We start from the raw sequence: 23,094 nt of genomic DNA on the forward strand, positions 1-23,094 counted from the left end.
TTTTAACAACGACTAAATCTCTTCTCTTTTGTTTAGTCTCTGCAAAAGCTTTGCTGAAGAAATTAGGGAGTGGCAATCGGGGGCACGATTAGTGGCCCGTCTTGTGGCCCACCTTGAACGTGACGTCTAGTGACGCAATTTCCGGTGGCCATTTCGTCATTTCATTAAATTCAAGAGGTGTCAGATTTTTGTGCAAGGCGACTGAACAATTCCTGAGACTCTTGTGTGAATGCCGTTTTAGACTGAAGATCGAATTTCGCTCTTCTATAATTTTTTAAAAGCGTGTGAATGTTTTTTAGAGCTTGTGAATATTTTTTTAAGAGCTCCTGAATATTTTGTTAAGAGCTTGTGAGTATTTTTCTAAGAGCTTGTGAATATTTTTTTAAGAACTTGTGAATATTTTTTTAGAGCTTGTGAATATATTTTTTAAGAGCTTGTGAATATTTTGTTAAGAGCTTGTGAATATTTTTTTTAAGATCTAGTGAATATTCTTTTCAGAGCTTGTGAGTGTATTTTTTAGAGCTTGTGAATATTTTTTAAGAGCTTGTGAATATTTTGTTAAGAGCTTGTGAGTATTTTTCTAAGAGCTTGTGAATATTTTGTTAAGAGCTTGTGAATATTTTTTTAGAGCTTGTGAATATTTTTTAAGAGCTTGTGAATATTTTTTTAAGAGATTGTGAATATTTTTTCAGAGCTTGTGAATATGTTTTTTAGAGCTTGTGAATATTTTTTAAGAGCTTGTGAATATTTTTTAAGAGCTTGTGAATATTTTTTTAAGAGCTTATAAGTATTTTCCTAAGAGCTTGTGAATATTTTTTTAAGAATTTGTGAATATTTTTTAGGAGCTTGTGAATATTTTTTAAGAGCTTGTGAATATTTTGTTAAGAGCTTGTGAATATTTTTTAAGAGCTTGTGAATATTTTGTTAAGAGCTTGTGAATATTTTTCTAAGAGCTTGTGAATATTTTTTTCAGACCTTGTGAATATTTTCCTAAGAGCTTGTGAATATTTTTTTTAAGAGCTTGTGAATATTTTTTTAAGAGCTTGTTAATATTTTGTTAAGAGCTTGTGAATATTTTTCTAAGAGCTTGTGAATATACTTTTAAGAACTTGTGAATATATTCAGGCTTATTTTTTAGAGCTTGTGAATATTTTTAAGAGCTTGTGAATATTTTTAAGAGCTTGATAGCTTGTGAATATTTTTCTATAAGGTTATGAATATTTTTAAGAACTTAGAATATTTTTTTAGAGCTTGTGAATATTTTTTAAGAGCTTGTTGAATATTTTTTTACGAGCTTGTGAATATTTTTCTAAGAGGTTGTGAATATTCTTAAGAACTTGTGAATATTTTTTTAGTGCTTGTGAATATTTTGTTAAGAGCTTGTGAATATTTTGTTAAGAGCTTGTGAATATTTTTTAAGAGCTTGTGAATATTTTGTTAAGAGCTTGTGAATATTTTTCTAAGAGCTTGTGAATATTTTTTTCAGACCTTGTGAATATGTTTTTAGAGCTTGTGAATATTTTCCTAAGAGCTTGTGAATATTTTTTTAAGAGCTTGTGAATATTTTGTTAAGAGCTTGTGAATATTTTTCTAAGAGCTTGTGAATATCTTTTTAAGAACTTGTGAATATTTTTTTAGAGCTTGTGAATATTTTTTAAGAGCTTGTGAATATTTTGCTGATAGCTTGTGAATATTTTTCTATAAGGTTATGAATATTTTTTAAGAACTTGTGAATATTTTTTAGAGCTTGTGAATATTTTTTTAAGAGCTTCTGAATATTTTTTTATGAGCTTGTGAATATTTTTCTAAGAGGTTGTGAATATTTTTAAGAACTTGTGAATATTTTTTTAGTGCTTGTGAATATTTTTTCTAAGAGCTTGTGAATATTTTGTTAAGAGCTTTTGAATACTTTTCTAAGAGGTTGTGAATATTTTTTAAGAACTTGTGGAAATTTTGTTAGAGCTTGTGAATATTTTTTTAAGAGCTTATGAATATCTTGTTAAGAGCTTGTGAATATTTTTTTAAGAACTTGTAAATATTTTTTTAGAGCTTGTGAATATTTTTTTTAAGTTAATTATATCTTAGTTTAACCAGACCACTGAGCTGATTAACGGCTCTCCTAGGGCTGGCCCGAAGGATTAGATTTATTTAATGTGGCTAAGAACCAATTGGCTACCTAGCAACGGGACCTACAGCTTATTGTGGAATCCGAACCACATTATACCGAGAAACGAATTTCTATCACCAGCTTGTGAATATTTTGTTAAAAGCCTATGAACATTTTTCTAAGAGGTTGTGAATATTTTTTTCAGAGCTTGTGAATATGTTTTTTAGAGCTTGTGAATATTTTTTTCAAGAGCTTCTGAATATTTTTAAGAACTTTTTTAAGAGAGTATTTTGTTAAGAGCTTGTGAGTATTTTTCTGAGAGGTTGTGAATATTTTTTTAAAGCTTGGGAATATCTTTTTAAGAGCTTGTGAATATTTTGTTAAGAACTTGTGAATATTTTTCTAAGAGCTTGTGAATATTTTTTAAGAACTTGTGAATATTTTTTTAGAGCTTGTGAATATTTTTTAAGAGCTTGTGAATGTTTTGTTAACAGCTTGTGAATATTTTTCTAAGAGCTTGTGAATATTTTTTTAAGAACTTGTGAATATTTTTTATGGCTTGTGAATATTTTCTGAGAGCTTGTGAATATTTTGTTAAGAGCTTGTGAATATTTTTCTTAGAGCTTGTGAATATTTTTTAAGAACTTGTGAATATTTTTTTAGAGTTTGTAAATATTTTTTAAGAGCTTGAGAATGTTTTGATAACAGCTTGTGAATATTTTTCTAAGAGCTTGTGAATATTTTTTTAAGAACTTGTGAATATTTTTTAAGGGCTTGTGAATATTTTCTGAGAGCTTGTGAATATTTTGTTAAGAGCTTGTGAATATTTTTCTAAGAGCTTGTGAATATTTTTTTAAGAACTTGTGAATATTTTTTTACATTTTTAAAAACTTGTGAATATTTTTTTAGAGCTTGTGAATATTTTTTTAAGAGCTTGTGAACATTTTGTTAAGAGCTTGTGAATATTTTTCTAAGAGCTTGTCAATATTTTTTTAAGAACTTGTGAATTTTTTTTTTAAGCAGGTAAACGGTTCACTCTTGTAAATATAATTTATATTTCAAATTAAATTTCAATCGTGAATCTTTTTCGATATCTGATGTAAAATTTTTAACGCAAGTATTTTTTTTAGGTTTCACAAAAGATTTCTTTAACGTGTGAATAATTGGTAACTTAGTTGTTTGACAACTAATTGTTTTATCGCAATAATAAACAGCATTAAAGAGGCTATTTCTCTCCAAGGTTTAAATATGGTTATAATTCTTTTATATGTCGTCTCTAGAAACTTGGACTTCTTCTTTTTATCTAGGCTTATCTTTTTCAGTATCGTATTGAGAATGAAGACATATTTTCTACACAATTTTCCTTGCTATTATTATTATTATTATTATTATTATTATTATTATTATTATTATTATTATTATTATTATTATTATTATTATTAAGCCATAATCTCGTGAAAAACATTTTTTGTAATAAAAATCTACAGTTATATAGTAAACGTTTTACTGTGTAAAAGACAAAAGCAAGGACTTTCGAACGCCTGAACGGTGTTCCTCATCAGTGTTTGCGTTACAATACAAAGATTTTGATTACGCAAATTATTATTATCATTATTATTATTATAGAATTTACTTACGCTATACGAGCGGTGATACACATATAATGTTAACGAGCACTTTAATTCGGCTCCACCCACACAGGTAGCCGATCCCTATCGCTTACGCCCATCTAAAACACATACAAACACACACGCTTTATTGATATTAGAAAGGTCGCCTCTCATATGAAGCACCTAAGACGCAGATTTCATGTATTATTATTCAGAAGGTTTTATATATAGTTATATATATATATATATATATATATATATATATATATATATATATATATATATATATATATGTATGTATGTATGTATATATATATATATATATATATATATATATATATATATATATATATATATATATTATTCCTCTATTAACTGAGGTTGGCTAAGGAGAAAACTAAGAAAATTAGTGACTGCCAGTGAACCCTCTGACTTCCCTTGACACAATTCGTCATTTACCTGTATTTACTTTGTCCTCTCTCTGCCTGGATATAAGGTTCTTTGTATTTTAATACATCTACTAATTCATTAATTAGAACTTATCTACAAAGTAAGAATGTCATGGAAATTGGTAGAAGACTTAATAATTAGCAGATCTAAACAAATAAGTTGTCAGCCATGTGAACTGTTTGGGAGCAATCTTTTTTGACGTGTAGCCGTAGATTTCATTGTAGAAAAGTTATACGGTTGTTTTAAGTGGCCCACCGGATCAGAACGTCAGTGTGTTCGAAAATACTCATAGTAGCATGACCCCGTGGAGGGGGGTGCCATCAGTGCACGTCACGCGGTGCACTGTAGGCATAACTTAAGGATTTTTGCAGTGTCCCTTAGGCCCCTAGCTGCAACCCCTTTCATTCGTTTTACTGTGCCTCTTTTCGTATTATTGTCTTACTTTCCTTTACCCTCTCCTAAACATTGTTTCACAATGCAACTGCGAGGTTTGCCTCATGTTACATCTTTCAAACCTTTTTATCCTCAGTTTCTCTTTCATCGTTGAATGACCTCATAGGTCCCAGCGCTTGGCCTTTGGCTTAAATCCTATATTCTGTGGCACAAGTCCTCAAATGGAGAAACAGGTCCAGAGTTATTAATGTATGGGTACAAACCTATTTCAAAATCAATCTGCACAGAAAGCTTTCCCGAAACAGGTTCCCGAACGCTCTCTGCAGAGATTCATTTTTAAATGTATTTGTACCCATACACAAGTGTGGATTTGTTTCTCCATTTCAAGACTCGTGCTACTGTGAATGTCTTCCTTATATATAGATATATTTTAAAATATATTTCCACTCTTACCAATCTGTGGATTTTTGAACAGATTCCCGAAAGCTCTGTATAGATTTATCATTTTTAAATATATTTTTACCCATACATAAATAACCTTTGATATGTTTCTCTATGTCTGTGTATGTACACTCTCTTCCAGCGTACTTCCACAGATAAGTTACAGGTAAGTTAGAGACGGGAACAGTGACTATAAATTGTGTATTTGACGACAGGTGTTGTTCCAGCTTTCCCAGTCCTTATCTGCCTCGTCATCTCCCTATTTGTCTATCACCGGAGTCGCTTAGACGTCGCCGTTTGCAAACACCTATCTGAACGCGACTAATATGGCTTTAATTCATAATGAATGGCTCATGCTTCATACATTATTCATTCGCCTCTCATACACTCGGATAATTATTAATTCCTTAATGGAAGTTAGGAGGATGGTGTCTCTCGTGGGTGAGTGAACATCGGAGAAAAATTCTCAGTCCTGAGTCAATATTGTTTTTGACTTTTAAGAAAAAGTCAGCGGCTGAAATTTGCTTTCTGCGCTTTCCGCCTTTGCTTAGTCAATACCTCAAGCTCACAGGTGCCCTCCCAGTGCCCCATAGCGTCTTTAGGTAGATGTGAATTTGGCAGATGAAGAAGGGTGTTTGGGGGAAGGGGGGCCTCTTGTTTGTCCTGCAGGTATATTTGTCAAGAAAGGAGGCGACCAACACGACGAATATCCGCCTTGTACTTTTACGGCTGGGTACGACAGGCGAAGCTGCATAAATTATGTCTTCTCTCTCTCTCTCTCTCTCTCTCTCTCTCTCTCTCTCTCTCTCTCTCTCTCTCTCTCTCTCTTTTCATGTTGTGTGTGTGTGTGTTTAAGTGGATTTCTTTTTTTCCCCTTATATGTAAGCCATACGACGAGTTTGGTGCTTCCTCGTTTGAGAGAGAGAGAGAGAGAGAAGAATTTCTGGATTTCTTCAAATATATTTGATTATTGTGGGATTCCTTATATCTGCTGGGGTAAATTCGAAGTCTTTAACTGGATATTTACGCGATTATTCACTCAAAAGATTATAATAATGACAGAAAGCTTGGAAGACAAAATAAACAGTCGCCCAGCCTACAGTGCAACGTTTCCTAAGGGAAGGTAGGACTCTTAAGCATCAACTTCATGGCTCAGCGCCCAAAATAGTACCCGCAGAAAACAGACATTGAGGCCATCTTTCGGCAGACGGGGAGAACTAATAAATATTCGGAATTTGGGAGCAATTAATTAAAATTGTTAGCAAATCGAAATTTTTTTTTATCTCTGGGGTTTGTTATGATAATAAAGCATGAAAATATGTTATCAACACATCAACAACTTATCTCTTACATATCACAAACAGGTTGAAAACAAGTCAACCAGAAGTGGGGAATGAATCTTTGGCAAATGCTGGTGGACAACCATGTGAAGCACTGAGGAGGACTACGAATAAGTAATTGATTTGTATTCAACTTGTTTGTGGTGTGTATGGAATAAGTTACTGATGTGTGTTGATGACATGTTTCACTGTAGTGTGGACGTATGCTTAAAAACAACTTTGAAGTACGACGAACAAGCTGAACAGGAATCGTACATGAGTTTATTATGTATATATATATATATATATATATATATATATATATATATATATATATATATATACTATATATATATATATATATATATATATATATATATACAATATATATATATATATATATATATATATATATATATATATATATATATATATATATATATATATATATATATATATATATATATATATATATATATATATATATATATATATATATATATATATATATATATATATATATATAAATATATATATATATATATATATATATATTATATATATATACATATATATATACATATAAATATATATATATATATATATATATATATATATATATATATATATATATATATATATATTTTATATATATATATATATATATATATATATATATATATACATATATATATATATATATATATATATATATATATATATATATATATCTGTTTGCCCTCGATGCATTTATTTGTAGTAATATTAATCAGACTGACCAAGACAGGGAAAAGTCTTTGTTCAGCAAGGTCGCGTGGACAGTTCAAACTTTTAACGTTCGTAGCAAGAACTCAGTAGCATTAGGGACTTAACCCCAGGATAAATTTCCACAATCAACCTTATGATAGGTGGCCTTAAGCTTTTTTCCCTGTACTATGTCGACGAATTGTTTTGACCAAAGTTTCAGACCCTGAGGGCGTAAAGGACGATACCCTGTGTGTGATCCCGAGAGGTCGCAGAGAGAGAGAGAACCAGCCTGCCATCACGGATGCACGCCCTATGCGTCTCGGCTCCTTATTCTTTTTCTATAGTCTATATTACTAGTGAAGTGGCGAATCACTCCCAGAACTTCCGATCATCCATTGTATGCACAACAACTAGTCATCCAAGGTAAAGTCTGTGTTTTGTTCAAAACTTCGTCAATTACTAGCCCCTTTTTCTGTATTTCCTGTTTCCTTGTTTCGTCCTTCCACCACCCTAATTATTAGATTACCAAGCCACAACTTGCTCGTACGAAGTCTTGATCAAGCATAATTTCTATTGTTTAGCGTCATTCAACTATTCCAGTGAAGCAACTAGGAATTAGGGAAGGTCGAGCAAGTTATTTCAAATTCTTTATGCAGCCTTGTGTCTCGAATCCATTGTTCGGAAGAGCCGTTGTGTTTTAATACCATATTAACGAGTAGAGATTGACTGTGTCCGAAGTCGGGCGACGTTTATCGTAATTTCCTTAGTTAACGGCATATTCTTTGTGTTGAGGTTAATTTCCCTCAACTGGTGACCTTGATTGTTTAAACAGCTATCTTTAAGGTTAATTTGTAGCTTAATTGACAGGTTATGAGTGTCCTTGGCACGCAGGGCCTTATAAATTACGTAAATCAAGTAATAAACTCATCAGCTAAGCCCTCACACGTAACATTGGCGAGCTTGCATAGGATCTAAGTAATTTAGAGAAAGAATCTGGAGAAAAGAAAATTAATTACAATTAATTCCAAAGAGAAAAGTCAGATATTTCATTTAATTTTACTCTTCCAAACAAGGAGACAGCACAAGGTATAATAATATAATAATAATAAGAATAGTTAGAATACCAGCTATAATTAAGAATTAGCATAGGTATAGGAAAAGTGTGCATTGAAGGCAGAGCAATTCATAATTTATAAATCTTAAGAAAGAGCATTTTTACTGTGTTCAGATATCGTGGGTGCATTCCAATGAAGGTCGTAGGCCGAGTTGCTGTATAAGTGTTAATATTTTGCTAGTTTCCTCGGCCAAGGACAATGCATGGTATTGATTCCTTGTAACGAGTCAAGTCATCCAATCACGTATCCTAAAGACCGAATTGGCGAAGTTCATTTCATTTTCACAAAGTAGTAATCGCGATTCGGCAATTCCGATCGATAGTGTTCACATAGCGGGAATCATTCGAAACACCGTGTCATTGAAAGAGCAAACGAACAGAAATAGTTAATTTTACCATAAAATGTATGTTTCAGTAATGTAAATTTACCCGCCCCGGACGTCAAAAATAATTCTCTTGTTTAATGTCCACGCGAGAAATACATTAACAAAAGACGCAAAAGACGCCTAGTATTTTCGTTTTCCATCCGTAACGTAAAATCCTTTAAAGTTGGGATATTTAGAGTAAATCTGGATGCCTGCATTTGCTTAGTGGCGTTGTGGGAGGAATTCGAGTGCTTCGTGTAAATTGACTTGGGACAAACACCCGCCATTTTTGTATTCCTCCGCCGCGCTGTTGTTTTGAAATTGTTTTGAACTAGCGGGACTCGCCCGACATTTTGGGGGCTCAGTTGACCACTCCTATGTCCGCCATCTTGAGACCTTTATTGTCACTGTTTATGTGTTAGGTCGCCTGCCTTCAGCCACTTCTTGGAACTACTTTCTTTCGGCATAGTAGATCCACCTCACAATATTTTAATTAGACAGACTTCGGTAGATAAAACCAAGGTATAATTTAGTCAGGGAACAATAGGTCTTAGTTAGGATTGATACAAATAACAAGTTCCTATACAAATACCCGACGTAAAGAAAATCATATAAAGAAAGAACTTACAATTTTACTCCAACTCATTGTAGACGTCGTCTGGTTAAGATTGTTAAAAACAATACTCTCATTGCGAGACGACTTATCTGCATTTAATTAACCCTGCCAATTTGTGCACTGGAAAAAAAATTTTTTACTTAAACTGTTCTCAAGCAGCCCAAAAATTGGCTGACTGAAAATCTCTCTCTCTCTCTCTCTCTCTCTCTCTCTCTCTCTCTCTCTCTCTCTCTCTCTCTCTCTCTCTCTCATATCCCAGTAAGCCTTCATTGAGTGTGGCCGACACTCTTCAAAGAAAACCAAATAAAAGCAACACCTCTGTCCCACAAGTAGATGAGGACAAGTTAAAGCTTAATTACAGTGATAAACTGTCGGTCACGAGTGAGGCCTGTTACCCATACCTAAGCAAAAACAGTAGCTTTTCACCCTCTGAAATAGAATGGGGTTAGCACTGTGGGTACTGGGACCAGCCACTCACGAGAATCTTGAAAGAAAAGCAACCAAATTCACTTTATTCCACAGTGCCAATAATTTGCAGTACTGTCATTAACTGAATAAGCTTACTTCTCTCTCTCTCTCTCTCTCTCTCTCTCTCTCTCTCTCTCTCTCTCTCTCTCTCTCTCTCTCTCTTTTAATTTTCCTCTTTACTTCACTCTCTTTTAATTTTCCTTTACTCTCATTCAATTGTTACACTCTTCTGGGGTAGAGTGCATTTCCTCCCATATAGCCTAGTTGGACTCGAGTAAAGGGTTCCTAGGAACACATTGGCACCATAGTGCCACCAATCAAGCAACTAGGAAATAAAGAAAACCAAACAAAAGGGAACACAGAAGAGAAAGTCCTTCTGGTACCTAACCTCCACCAGTGCCTAAGGATACTGAGTGCCACCCATGTGACCTTTACACAGCACACCCAACCACCGTGCCACCTTGCGAAAGGGTGCCACGTCACTGACGGGACACTTCCTTGCTGCCCAAGTACGCCCACTTGACCCGGTTAGACGCCCTTCCCCAATAGAACCATGGCAGCAGAGACTTATAAAGCTTTCCTGGATCTGGGGACGGCGGCAGGTCTCACAGGCTTGGAACTTACCACCTGGGTCAAGGAGCAAGTGGACAACTTGGCCAGGCGGGAGAAGGAAGAAAGACTCCGAACGATGGAGGTATGAAGCCGAGCAGAGGCAGCTAGAAGAAGACAGAGAGGAAATGAGAAGACAGCATGAGTTAGCCTGCAAGGAGAAGGAGCTCGAGCTGGAAAGAGCAAAAATGGAGAATGCCGAACCTTTGGCTAGACAGCAAGCCTCCAGCCCTACACCTGCTGCACCAAATGCTCCAATTTTGAGCATCAATTCCCTAGTCCCCAAGTGGACTGAGGACGAGCCAGAAGCATGGCTGGAGGAAATCGAGGCTCTCTTCGATAACTGCAACACCACAGAGACAGAGAGAGCCTTAATACTAGCCAAGCATATGGAGGGAAAAGCCAAGGCAGTGCTTCACCCACTGGAGAAGAGCCAGAGAGGCAACATGGTGGAAGTTCGTAGAGTCATTAAAAAGGCCTATGAAATAACCCCAGAAAAATGGAGACAGCGGTTCTGAGGTCTTGCCAAGGAGGTCGGCTGGTCCTGGACCTAATGGGCCTGTCACAAGACCCAGTCTGGTACCCACTGGATCGACTCCTTGGCCTGCACAATGTTTGAGGATCTCTTCAATCGGACCATGCTAGAAGACCTTTACCAGTGTGTGCCTGGGACCCTTGCTGTATATCTTAACGATAAGCAGCCCACCACACTTATGGAAGCCTGCCGCATGGCTGATTCATGGGAAACTTTTAACCAGTCTCACAGCACCTCTCAGAAGCGCCTCGTTCTGCTGGCCTACCTCTCGAACTCCACTCGCCTGAAGAATGGACTGCCGAGCAAGCCTACGTGCACCCACTGTAAGAAGGTGGGGCACGCTGAAGCTGAGTGCCAATATAAACTAGGCACTAATAAGCAGCCTACTACTACCAGCCAGAGCTCCTCTCCCGATTCATCAGCTCAGCCCTCGCCTCCAACAGTTACTACAGGCCACCGAGCCCATCCAAGAGGCCCGTGCAAATCCTGTGGTGCTGCCAGCTGCTACAATGCTGGATCTCCGGCCTGTCCACATTATGTCCCCACCACAAAATTCGTCAACCTCATTAGCACCTCATTTTCTGTGGCCGGTCCGCACAAGATCCTTTACCCCGAGAGATTGGAAACCCAGTCCATCTTGGTGGCCCCTCTTCAGAGCACTAGCCTGCCCGTGACCCTTCCAGTTACAGTAGACACTTTGGCAGACATTAGCCTGATCGCCAGGGCCCAAGTGCCAGCCTGTGCCATGGTTGACGAAAAAACCTGGTGGGAAATGAAGTGGATAGAAGGCCACACCATTACCATTCCCACGGTCAAGCTCCAGTTCACAACACCTTGGGGCACGCTACCCCACCGCCTTGGCGTGGTGGGTGGAATTCGGCCTGGAGTGGACTTCTTGTTGGGATGGGACCTTTTCTGGGGAAGCCTGTTGCCAACGCCACTTCACAGCCACGCTACCTCCTCCTCCTTATCTGTAGAACCCGATAAGGACAAAACTCCACCTTCCACCCACTGAAGTGGTCAGCGGAAGGGGCACACACCGAACCATTCTAGGCCTAGCCCTCTCCAGTTGTGAAGGGCTGGCCCACAAAGAGGTCCTCCCTCTCCCTGAAGAGATATTCAGGAGGAGCAGTACCGCTGCAGGATGTGCAAGTGGACAGGCCACTCCATAAATTGGGAGGGCTGCCCAAGTAAGCAACGCCCAGCGGACGCCCCCGAACAAGACTCTCGGAGAGGCTACGATCTCCTGCTGGTGCAGGAATCTCTGCCGCAGCCAAGTTCAAGTCGTCCGTGAGGTATGGTACCTCCAGGCCCCTTGTCAGGCACGCCTGACCCTCAACTGCTACCAGTGCCACTTGCGAGCACTGAGCAGTGCCACGCTCCATCCGTCACGGACGTTGAGCTATCACTCGAAAAGGCCCTATGCCGGGTCTAAATCATGAGGCAAATCCTCTTCCGGGAGATTCAGGATTCACCATGCCTTTGATCATCGCAACCAGGGAACCCCCAGCACCTGAGACTTCTTCTTCACCAAATCTGACCCCAAAGGATGAACCCCTGGAGGATCAAAATGTTACACCATCTCTGGAAGACCAGGAACTGGCCTCCTCGGACGCAGAAGTCGAGATCGCTCTCGCTCCAGTTGTCGCAGCAGCCGGAGTAGGGAGCCCTCCTGTAGCTTATGAAGTTGCCCCTGACTTCACGCCTGCTAGCCCTTCTGGTCTGTCCCCAGAGTCGGTGCCCTCATCACCTCCTAGGCCTGATACTGATAGGCCTTGGAGGAACCCGAAGAAGAAGAAGAAGGGGCGGAAGAGAGCCCAGTAGTTGCCAAGCCATAAGCTCATCCTGGCACTGGTGCCCCCTCGGCACAGTGCCCTACCACCTTAGAGTGATCCTGGCTCCTTCCCAAGTGGAGGTAGCCAATGTGATCTCTTTTTTCTTATACATAGCCTAGACCGCCTTAAGTACGGTACATCAGATTAGCAGCCTTGTTCCTTCCACTTACCATGAAGCCACGGTAATCACGTAAGTAGTGTAACTAACATCAGATAATCTTAACTATTGTGAAAGAGCCACTAATAACAAGCCATGACACGCATGGCCTAAGACCTCAGTGAGGCACCCATTTGTCATATGAGGCAACCCTCATGAATTAACTGGTAATTACTAATTGTATTAAACACAACCAACTTTGTAATTTAGTTAGAATATTCACTCTTATGTTGGTGCTACGGTCGAGTTAGGTTAGGTTAGGTTAAGCTAGGGAATACAATAGAATGTACCACGATTATAGGAGGTAGCATGCAATAACCGTAAGCACCTTCCAGTACTGTTAGAATTAAGTAAAGTAATGAAGGAAGCTCATATCCTATCTAGGGTTGGGTAGATCCGTAGCTAGGTAGGCTACACAGGACAAATCTGCTCAGGGGAGAAGAGTAACCTAATAGAGGTGAACAACTTGCTTAGTACAGACTGTCACGCCCGAAAAGGGAGTGAAGGCCCTCTTAAGGGGGGGAGCTTTAATAAATATTTCTGCTGTTCGCCCTTGATGCATTTATTTGTAGTAATATTAATCAGACTGACCAAGACAGGGAAAAGTCTTTGTTCAGCAGGGTCACGTAGACAGTTCAAACTTTTAATGTTCGTAGCAAGAACTCAGTAGCATTAGGGACTTAACCCCATAGGAAAAACTTCCACAATCAACCTTATGATAGGTGGCCTTAAGCTTTTTTCCTTGTACTATGTCGACGAATTGTTTTGACCAAAGTTTCAGACCCTGAGGGCGTAAAGGACGATACCCTGTGTGTGATCCCGAGAGGTCACAGAGAAAGAACCAGCCTGCCATCACGGGCGCATGCCCTATCACGTCTTGGCTCCATATTCTTTGTCTATAGTCTATATTACTAGTGAAGAGGCGAATCACTCCCAGAACAACTAGTCATCCAAAGGTTCTGTTTTGTTCAAAACTTCATCAATTACTAGGCCCTTTTTCTGTATTTCCAGTTTCCTTGTTTCGTCCTTCCGCCACCCTAATTATTAGATTACCAAGCCACAACTTGCTTGTACGAAGTCTAGATTAAGCATAATTTCTATTGTTTAGCGTCATCCAACTATTCCAGTGAAGCAACTAGGAATTAGGGAAGGTTGACCAAGTTATTTTAAATTCTTTATGCAGCCTTGTGTCTCAAATCCATTGTTTGGAAGAGCCATTGTGTTTTAATACCATATTAACGAGTAGAGATTGACTGTGTCAGAAGTCGGGCGACGTTTATCGTAATTTCCTTAATTAACGGCATATTCTTTGCGTTGAGGTTAATTTCCCTCGACTGGCGACCTTGATTGTTTAAACAGCTGTCTTTGAGGTTAATTTGTAGCTTCATTGACAGGTTATATGTGTCCTTGGCACGCAGGGCCTTATAAATTACATAAATCAAGTAATAAACTCATCAGCCAAGCCCTCATGCGTACCAATATACACACACACACACACACACACACACACATATATATATATATATATATATATATATATATATATATATATATATATATATATATATATATATATATATATATATATATATATATATCATGATCCCAAATTGCTTTCAGAGCATAGATGCGACTCTTCTCAATAAGACTGTCTGTTACGGTCGGTAAGACATTATCACTAAGGCTGATGTTTTGATTAGTCACAAAAGTGATTGCATCCGTCAAATCAGTTCGTTCTTCTGGCCTAATGACAACAAGGGTTTTTGCTGCTATTTCCAGTTTTTGTTGATGCCTTCAGGTCAAGCTAATGGCACAGTTTTCATGGCTGTCATCAGATTAAGCTGGCCGTATTATTCATTTTGTGGTTGTCATCAGATTAAGCAGGCTTTTATAGTTTATTTTCTGGTTGTCAACAGATTAAGCTGGACCCTCAGTATAATTTGTGATTGTCATCAGATTATGCTGACGCTATAGTTTATTTTGTGGTTATCATCATATTAAATTGGGAGCACATTTTTTGCGGTTGTGAGATTAACCTGGCCTCAGTTTATTTCGTGGTTGTCATAATACTAAGTTGGGGGTACAGTTTTTGTGGTTGTCATCAAATTAAGCTGGCCTCTCAGTTGATATTGCAGTTGTCATCAGATTAAGCTGGCCTCTCAGTTGATATTGTGGTTGCCATCAGATTAACCTGGCCTCTCAGTTGATATTGTGGTTGTCATCAGATTAAGTTGGGAGCACAGTTTTAGTGGTTGTCATCAAATTAAGCTCGCCTCTCAGTTGATATTGTGGTTGTCATCAGATTAAGTTAGGAGCACAGTTTTAGTGGTTGACATCAGATTACACTTGCCTCTCGGTTGATATTGTGGTTGTCATCAGATTAAGTTAGGAGCACAGTTTTAGTGGTTGACATCAGATTAAGCTGGCCCCTCAGTTGATATTGTGGTTGTCACCAGATCAACTTTGGATCACAGTTTTAGTGGTTGTCATCAGATTAAGCTGGCGTCTCACTTCATGTTGTGGTTGTCGTCAGATTAAGTTGGGAGCACAGTTTTAGTGGTTGTCATCACATTAAGCTAGCCTCTCACTTGATATTGTGGTTGTCGCCAGATTAAGTTGGGAGCACAGTTTTAGTGGTTGTCATCAGATTAAGCTGTCCTCTCAGTTTATTTTGTGGTTGTCATCAGATTAGGCTGGCCTCTCAGTTGATATTGTGGTTGCCATCAGATTAAGTTGGAGTACAGTTTTAGTGGTTGTCATCAGATTAAGCTGGCCTTTCTGTTGATATTTTGGTTGTCATCAGATTAAGCTGGACTCTCAGTTTATTTTGTGGGTGTCATCAGATTAAGCTGCCCTCTCAGTTGATATTGTGGTTGTCATCAGATTAAGTCTGGAGCACAGTTTTAGTGGTTGTCATATGATTAAGGTGGCCTCTCAGTTAATATTGTGGTTGTCATCAGAGGAAGTTTGGAGCACAGTTTTAGTGGTTGTCATCTGATTAAGCTGGCCTCTCAGTTGGCATTGTGGTTGTCATCAGATTAAGCTGGCCTCTCAGTTGATATTGCGGTTGTCATCACACTAAGCTGGCCTCTCAGTTGATATTGAGGTTTTCGTCACATTAAGTTGGGAGTAAAGTTTTAGTGGTTGTCATCAAATTAAGCAGCATTCTTAGTTGATATTGTGGTTGCCATCTGATTAAGTTGGGAGCACAGTTTTAATGGTTGTCATCAGATTAAGCTGGCCTCTCAGTTGATACTGTGGTTGTTGTCAGATCAAGTTTGGAGCACAGTTTTAGTGGTTGTTATCAGATTAAGCTGGCCTCTCACTTGATATTGCAGTTGCCATCAGATTAAGTTGGGAGCACAGTTTTAGTGGTTGTCATCAGATTAAGCTGGCTACTTAGTTGATATTGCGGTTGTCATCAGATTAAGCTGGTCTCTCAGTTTATTTTATGGGCGTCATCAGATTAGGCTGGCCTATCAGTTCATATTGTGATTGTCATCAGGTTAAGTTGGGAGCACAGTTTTAGTGCTTGTCATATGATTAAGCTGGCCTCTCACTTGATATTACAGTTGTCGTCAGATTAAGTTGGGAGCACAGTTCTAGTGATTGTCATCAGATTAAGCTGGCCTCTCAGTTGATATTGTGGTTGTCGTCAGATTAAGTTAGGATCACAGTTTTAGTGGTTGTCATCAGATTAAGCTGACCTCTCAGTTTATTTTGTGGGTTTCATCAGATTAGGCTGGCCTCTCAGTTGATATTCCGGTTGTCATCAGATTAAGTTGGAACACAGTTTTAGTGGTTGTCATCAGATTAAGCTGTCCTCTCAATTGATATTGTGGTTGTCATCAGATTAAGTTTGGAGCACAGTTTTAGTGGTTGTCAAATGATTAAGCTGGCCTCTCAGTTAATATTGTGGTTGTCGTCAAATTAAGTCTGGAGCACAGTTTTAGTGGTTGCCATATGATTAAGCTGGCCTCACAGTTGATACTGTGGTTATCATCAGATGAAGCTTGGAGCACAGTTTTAGCGGTTGTTATCAGATTAAGCTGGCCTCTCAGTTGACATTGCAGTTGTCGTCAGATTAAGTTAGGAGCACAGTTTTAGTGATTGTCATCAGATTAAGCTGGCCTCTCAGTGTATATTGTGGTTGTCATCATATTAAGCTGGCCTCTCAGTTGATATTGTGGTTGTCGTCAGATTAAGTTTGGAGTACAGTTTTATTTGTTGTCATCAAATTAATCTGCCCTCTCAGCTGATATTGTTTTTGTCATCAGATTAAGTTGGGAGCACAGTTTTAGTGGTTGTCATCAGATTAAGCTGGCCTCCCAGTTTATTTTGCGGTTGTCGTCAGATCAAGTTTGGAGCACAGCTTTAGTGGTTGTCATCAGATTAAGCTGGCCTCTCACCTGATATCGTGAAGTTGTCGTCAGATTAAGTTGGGAGCACAGTTTTAGTTGCTGTCATCATATTAAGCTGGCCTCTCATTTGATATTGCGGTTGTCATCAGATTAAGCTGGCCTCTCAGTTTATTTTGTGGGCGTCATCACATTAGGCTGGCCTCTCAGTTGATATTGTGGTTGTCATCAGATTAAGTTGGAGCACAGTTTTAGTGGTTGTCATCAGATTAAGCTGGCCTCTCAGTTTATTTTGTGGGCATCATCAGATTAAGCAGGCCTCTTTGTTGATATTGTGGTAGTCATCAGATTAAGTTGGGAGCACAGTTTTAGTGGTTGTCATCAGGTTACGCTGGCCTATCAGTTGATATTGTGGTTGTCACCAGATGAAGTTTGGGAGCACAGTTTTAATGGCTGTCATGAGATTAAGCTGGCCTCTCAGTTGATATTGCCATTGTCATCAGATTAAGCTGTCCCCTCAGTTTATTTTTTGGGGGGTCATTAGATTAAGCTGCCCTCTCAGTTAATATTGTGGTTGTCGTCAGATTAAGTTGGAGCACAGTTTTAGTGGTTGTCATGTGATTAAGCTGGTCTCTCAGTTAACATTGTGGTTGTCATCAGATTAATTTGGAGCACAGTTTTAGTGGTTGTCATCAGATTAAGCTGGCCTCTCAGTTGATATTGTGGTTGTCATCAGATTAAGCTGTCCTCTCAGTTAATATTGTGGTTGTCATCAGATTAAGTTGGAGCACAGTTTTAGTGGTTGTCATCAGACTAAGCTGGCCTCCCAGTTGATATTGTGGTTGCCATCAGATTGAGCCTGCCTCTCAGTTTATTTTGTGGGCGTCATCAGATTAAGCTGGCCTCTCAGTTGATATTGTGGTTGTCATCAGATTAAGTTTGGAGCACAGTTTTATTGGTTTTCATGTGATTAAGATGGCCTTTCAGTTGACATTGAGGTTGTCATCAGATTAAGTTGGAGCACAGTTTTAATGGCTGTCATCAGATTAAGCTGGCCTCCCAGTTGATATTGTGGTTGCCATCAGATTAAGTTGGCCTCTCAGTTTATTTTGTTGGCGTCATCAGATTAAGCTGGCCTCTCAGTTGATATTGTGTTTGTCATCAGATGAAGTTTGGAGCACAGTTTTAGTGGTTGTCATATGATTAAGCTGGCCTCTCAGTTGATATTGTGGTTGTCATCAGATTAAGTTAAAAGGACATTTTTAGTGGTTGTCATCAGATTAAGCTGACCTCTCAGTTGATATTGCGGTTTTCATCAGATTAAGCTGGCCTCTCATTTTATTTTGTGGGCGTCATCAGATTAAGCTGGTCTCTCTGTTGACATTGTGGTTGTCATCAGATTAGGTTGGGAGCACAGTTTTAGTGGTTGTCATCAGATTAAGCTGGCCTCTCAGTTGATATTGTGGTTGTCATCAGATGAAGTTTGGAGCACAGTTTTAATGGCTGTCATCAGATTAAGCTGGCCTCTCAGTTGATATTGCAGTTGTTATCAGATTAAGCTGTCCTCTCAGTTTATTTTGTGGGAGGTCATTAGATTAAGCTGGCCTCTCAGTTAATATTGTGGTTGTCAGCATATTAAGTTGGAGCATAGTTTTAATGGTTATCATCAGATTAAGCTGGCCTCTCAGTTGATATTGTGGTTGCCATCAAATTAAGCCTGCCTCTCAGTTTATTTTGTGGGCGTCATCAGATTAAGCTGGCCTCTCAGTTGATATTGTGGTTGTCATCATATTAAGTTTGGAGCAGTTTTAGTGGTTTCATATGATTAAGCTGGCCTCTCAGTTAACATTGTGGTTGTCATCAGATTAAGTTGGAGCACAGTTTTAGTGGTTGTCATCAGATTAAGCTGACCTCTCAGATGATATTGTGGTTGCCATCAGATTAAGCTGGCCTCTCAGTTTATTTTGTGGGCGTCATCAGATTAAGCTGGCCTCTCAGTTGATATTGTGGTTGTCATCAGAGTAAGTTGGGAGCACAGTTTTAGTGGTTGTCATATGATTAAGCTGGCCTCTCAGTTGAAATTGTGGTTGTCATCAGATTAAGTTAGGAGCACAGTTTTAGTGGTTGTCATCAGATTAAGCTGGCCTCTCAGTTGATATTGTGGTTGTCATCAGGTTAAGCTGGCCTCTCAGTTTATTTTGTGGGCGTCATCAGATTAAGCTGGCCTCTCTGTTGACATTGTGGTTGTCATCAGATTAGGTTGGGAGCACAGTTTTAGTGGTTGTCATCAGATTAAGCTGGCCTCTCAGTTGATATTGTGGTTGTCATCAGATGAAGTTTGGAGCACAGTTTTAATGGCTGTCATCAGATTAAGCTGGCCTCTCAGTTGATATTGTGGTTACATCATTTGTCATCACATTAAGCTGTCCTCTCTCAGTTTATTTTGTGGGCGTCATTAGATTAAGCTGGCCTCTCAGTTAATATGGCGGTTGTCATCAGGTTCATCAGTCTGGAGCATAATTCTAGTGGTTGTCATCAGATTAAGCTGGCCTCTCAGTTGATATTGTGGTTGTCATCAGATTAAGCTGTCCTCTCAGTTTATTTTGTGGACGTCATCAAATTAAGCTGGCTTATCAGTTGATATTGTGGTTTTTGTGTCATCAGATTAAGATAGGGGCACAGTTTTAGTGGTTGGCATCAGATTTAACTGGCCTCTCAGTTGATATTGTGGTTGTCATCAGATCACAGATCAAGTTAGGCCTCTCAGTTTATTTTGTGGACGTCATCAAAGGTTAAACTGGCAGTTTTAGTGGTTGTCATCAGATTAAGCTGGCCTGTCAGTTGATATTGTGGTTGTCATCAGATTAAGTTCGCCTCAGATCAGTTTATTTTTGGGCATCATCAGATTAAGCTGTTCTCTCAGTTGATATTGTGGTTGTCATCAGATGAAGTTTGGAGCACAGTTTTAATGGCTGTCATCAGATTAAGCTGGCCTCTCAGTTGATATTGCACTTGTTATCAGATTAAGCTGTCCTCTCAGTTTATTTTGTGGGGGGTCATTAGATTAAGCTGGCCTCTCAGTTAATATTGTGGTTGTCGGCAGATTAAGTTGGAGCACAGTTTTAGTGGTTGTCATCAGATTAAGCTGGCCTCTCAGTTGATATTGTGGTTGCCATCAAATTAAGCCTGCCTCTCAGTTTATTTTGTGGGCGTCATCAGATTAAGCTGGCCTCTCAGTTCATATTGTGGTTGTCATCAGATTAAGTTTGGAGCAGTTTTAATGGTTTCATATGATTAAGCTGGCCTCTCAGTTGATATTGTGGTTGTCATCAGATTAAGTTAGGAGCACAGTTTTAGTGGTTGTCATCAGATTAACCTGGCCTCTCAGTTGATATTGCGGTTGTCATCATATTAACCTGGCCTCTCAGTTTATTTTGTGGGCGTCATCAGATTAAGCTGGCCTCTCTGTTGACATTGTGGTTGTCATCAGATTAGGTTGGGAGCACAGTTTTAGTGGTTGTCATCAGATTAAGCTGGCCTCTCAGTTGATATTGTGGTTGTCATCAGATGAAGTTTGGAGCACAGTTTTAATGGCTATCATCAGATTAAGCTGGCCTCTCAGTTGATATTGCGGTTGTCATCACATTAAGCTGTCCTCTCAGTTTATTTTGTGGGCGTCATTAGATTAAGCTGGCCTCTCAGTTAATATGGTGGTTGTCGTCAGATTAAGTCTGGAGCATAATTCTAGTGGTTATCATCAGATTAAGCTGGCCTCTCAGTTGATATTGTGGTTGTCATCAGATTAAGCTGTCCTCTCAGTTTATTTTGTGGACGTCATCAAATTAAGCTGGCTTATCAGTTGATATTGTGGTTGTCATCAGATTAAGATAGGGGCACAGTTTTAGTGATTGGCATCAGATTTAACTGGCCTCTTAGTTGATATTGTGGTTGTCATCAGATCACAGATCAAGTTAGGAGCACAGTTTTAGTGGTTGTCATCAGATTAAGCTGGCCTGTCAGTTGATATTGTGGTTGTCATCAGATTAAGTTCGCCTCTCAGTTTATTTTTTGGGCATCATCGGATTAAGCTGTTCTCTCAGTTGATATTGTGGTTGTCACCAGATTAAGTTGGAAGCACAGTTTTAGTGGTTGTCATCAGATTAAGCTGGCCTCTCAGTTGATATTGTGGTTGTCATCAGATCAAGTTAGGAGCACAGTTTTAGTGGTTGTCATCAGATTAAGCTGGCCTCTCAGGTGATATTGTTGTTGTCATCAGATTAAGTTAGGAGTACAGTTTTAGTGGTTGTCATCAGATTAAGCTGGCCTCTCAGTTGGTATCGTGGTTGTCATCAGATTAAGTTGGCCTCTCAGTTTATTTTGTGAGCGTCACAAGATTAAGCTGGCCTCTCCGTTGATATTGTGGTTGACATCAGATCAAGTTAGAAGCACAGCTGTAGTGGTTGTCATCAGGTTAAGCTGGCCTCTCAGTTGATATTGTAGTTGTCATCAGATGAAGTTTGGAGCACAGTTTTAGTGGCTGTCATCAGATTAAGCTGGCCTCTCAGTTGATCTTGTGGTTGTCATCAGATTAAGCTGGCCTCTCAGTTTATTTTGTGGTTGTCATCAAATTAAGCTGGCATCCCAGTTCATTTTGTGGCTGTCATTAGATTAAGCTGGCCTCTCAGTTTATTGGTTGTCATCAGATTAAGTTAGTAGCACAGTTTTTGTGGTTGTTGTCAGACTAAGATGGCTTCTCAGTTGATATTGTGGTTTTCATCAGATTAATCTGGCCTCTCAGTTGATATTGTGATTGTCATTAGATTAAGCTTGTATCCCAGTTTATTTTGTGGTTGTGATTAGATTAAGCTGGCCTCTCAGTTTATTTTGAGGTTGTCATCAGATTAAACTGACATCCTAGTTTAATTTGTGGTTGTCGTTAGGTTAAGCTGGCCTCTCAGTTTACTGGTTGTCATCAGATTAAGTTAGGAGCAGAGTTTTAGTGGTTGTCATCAGATAAAGCTGGCCCCTCAGTTGATATTGTGATTGTCATCAGATTAAGCTGGCCTCTTAGTTGATATTGTGGTTGTCAGCAGATTAAGCTGGCCTCTCAGTTTATTTTGTGGTTGTTATCAGATTAAGTTAGGAGCATAGTTTTTGTGCTTGTTGCCAGATTAAGCTGGCCTCTCAGTTGATATTGTGGTTGTCATTAGATTAAGCTGGCCTTACAGCTTTGGATGTTGCCAGATTAAACTGACCCAGGAACTTTTGTTGTTGTTAGATAAGCTTGGCCTTTAATTTGATCTTGTTTTTGCTGACTGTTCAATCTGGCCTCCTCACACATGCACACATGCACACACAAAGACACACGCGCATGCACACACATGCACACACACACATATATATATATATATAAATATATACATATATGTATATTATATATATACTGTATATATATACATACATATATATATATATATATATATATATATATATATATATATATATATATATATATATATATATATATATATATATATATATATATATATATATATATATATAATATATAGCACAAGCTCGTAACACTTGCTAGCATTTTGTTTTCTTCATGCCATCAAATTGGTATGCAAATTGTTCGTACTTCACTTTGTAAGAAATATGTACATTTTTCATTTACTTATTGCAACCTAGGAAAGTATAATACTTAACTCACTTGCCTAATCTTATGAAGCTACACGAGGTTGATAAAGACACGAACATTCATTCTTCCGTTTTGGAATCAAAAGTCATCCCTCTTGCTTACCAAACAACTCTCTAAATTTGACATCATCACTTCTTCTTCGTCTTCTTCTTCTTCTTCTTCTTCTTCTTCTTCTTCTTCTTCTTCTTCTTCTTCTTCTTCTTCTTCTTTGATTTATGCTAACATTCCGAGGTCGCTGTAGATGGTCGCGGTTAGTTACGTAAACAAAA

The sequence above is a fragment of the Macrobrachium rosenbergii genome, chromosome 16 (genome assembly GCF_040412425.1).
Source record: "Macrobrachium rosenbergii isolate ZJJX-2024 chromosome 16, ASM4041242v1, whole genome shotgun sequence".
NCBI classification, from domain to species: domain Eukaryota; kingdom Metazoa; phylum Arthropoda; class Malacostraca; order Decapoda; family Palaemonidae; genus Macrobrachium; species Macrobrachium rosenbergii.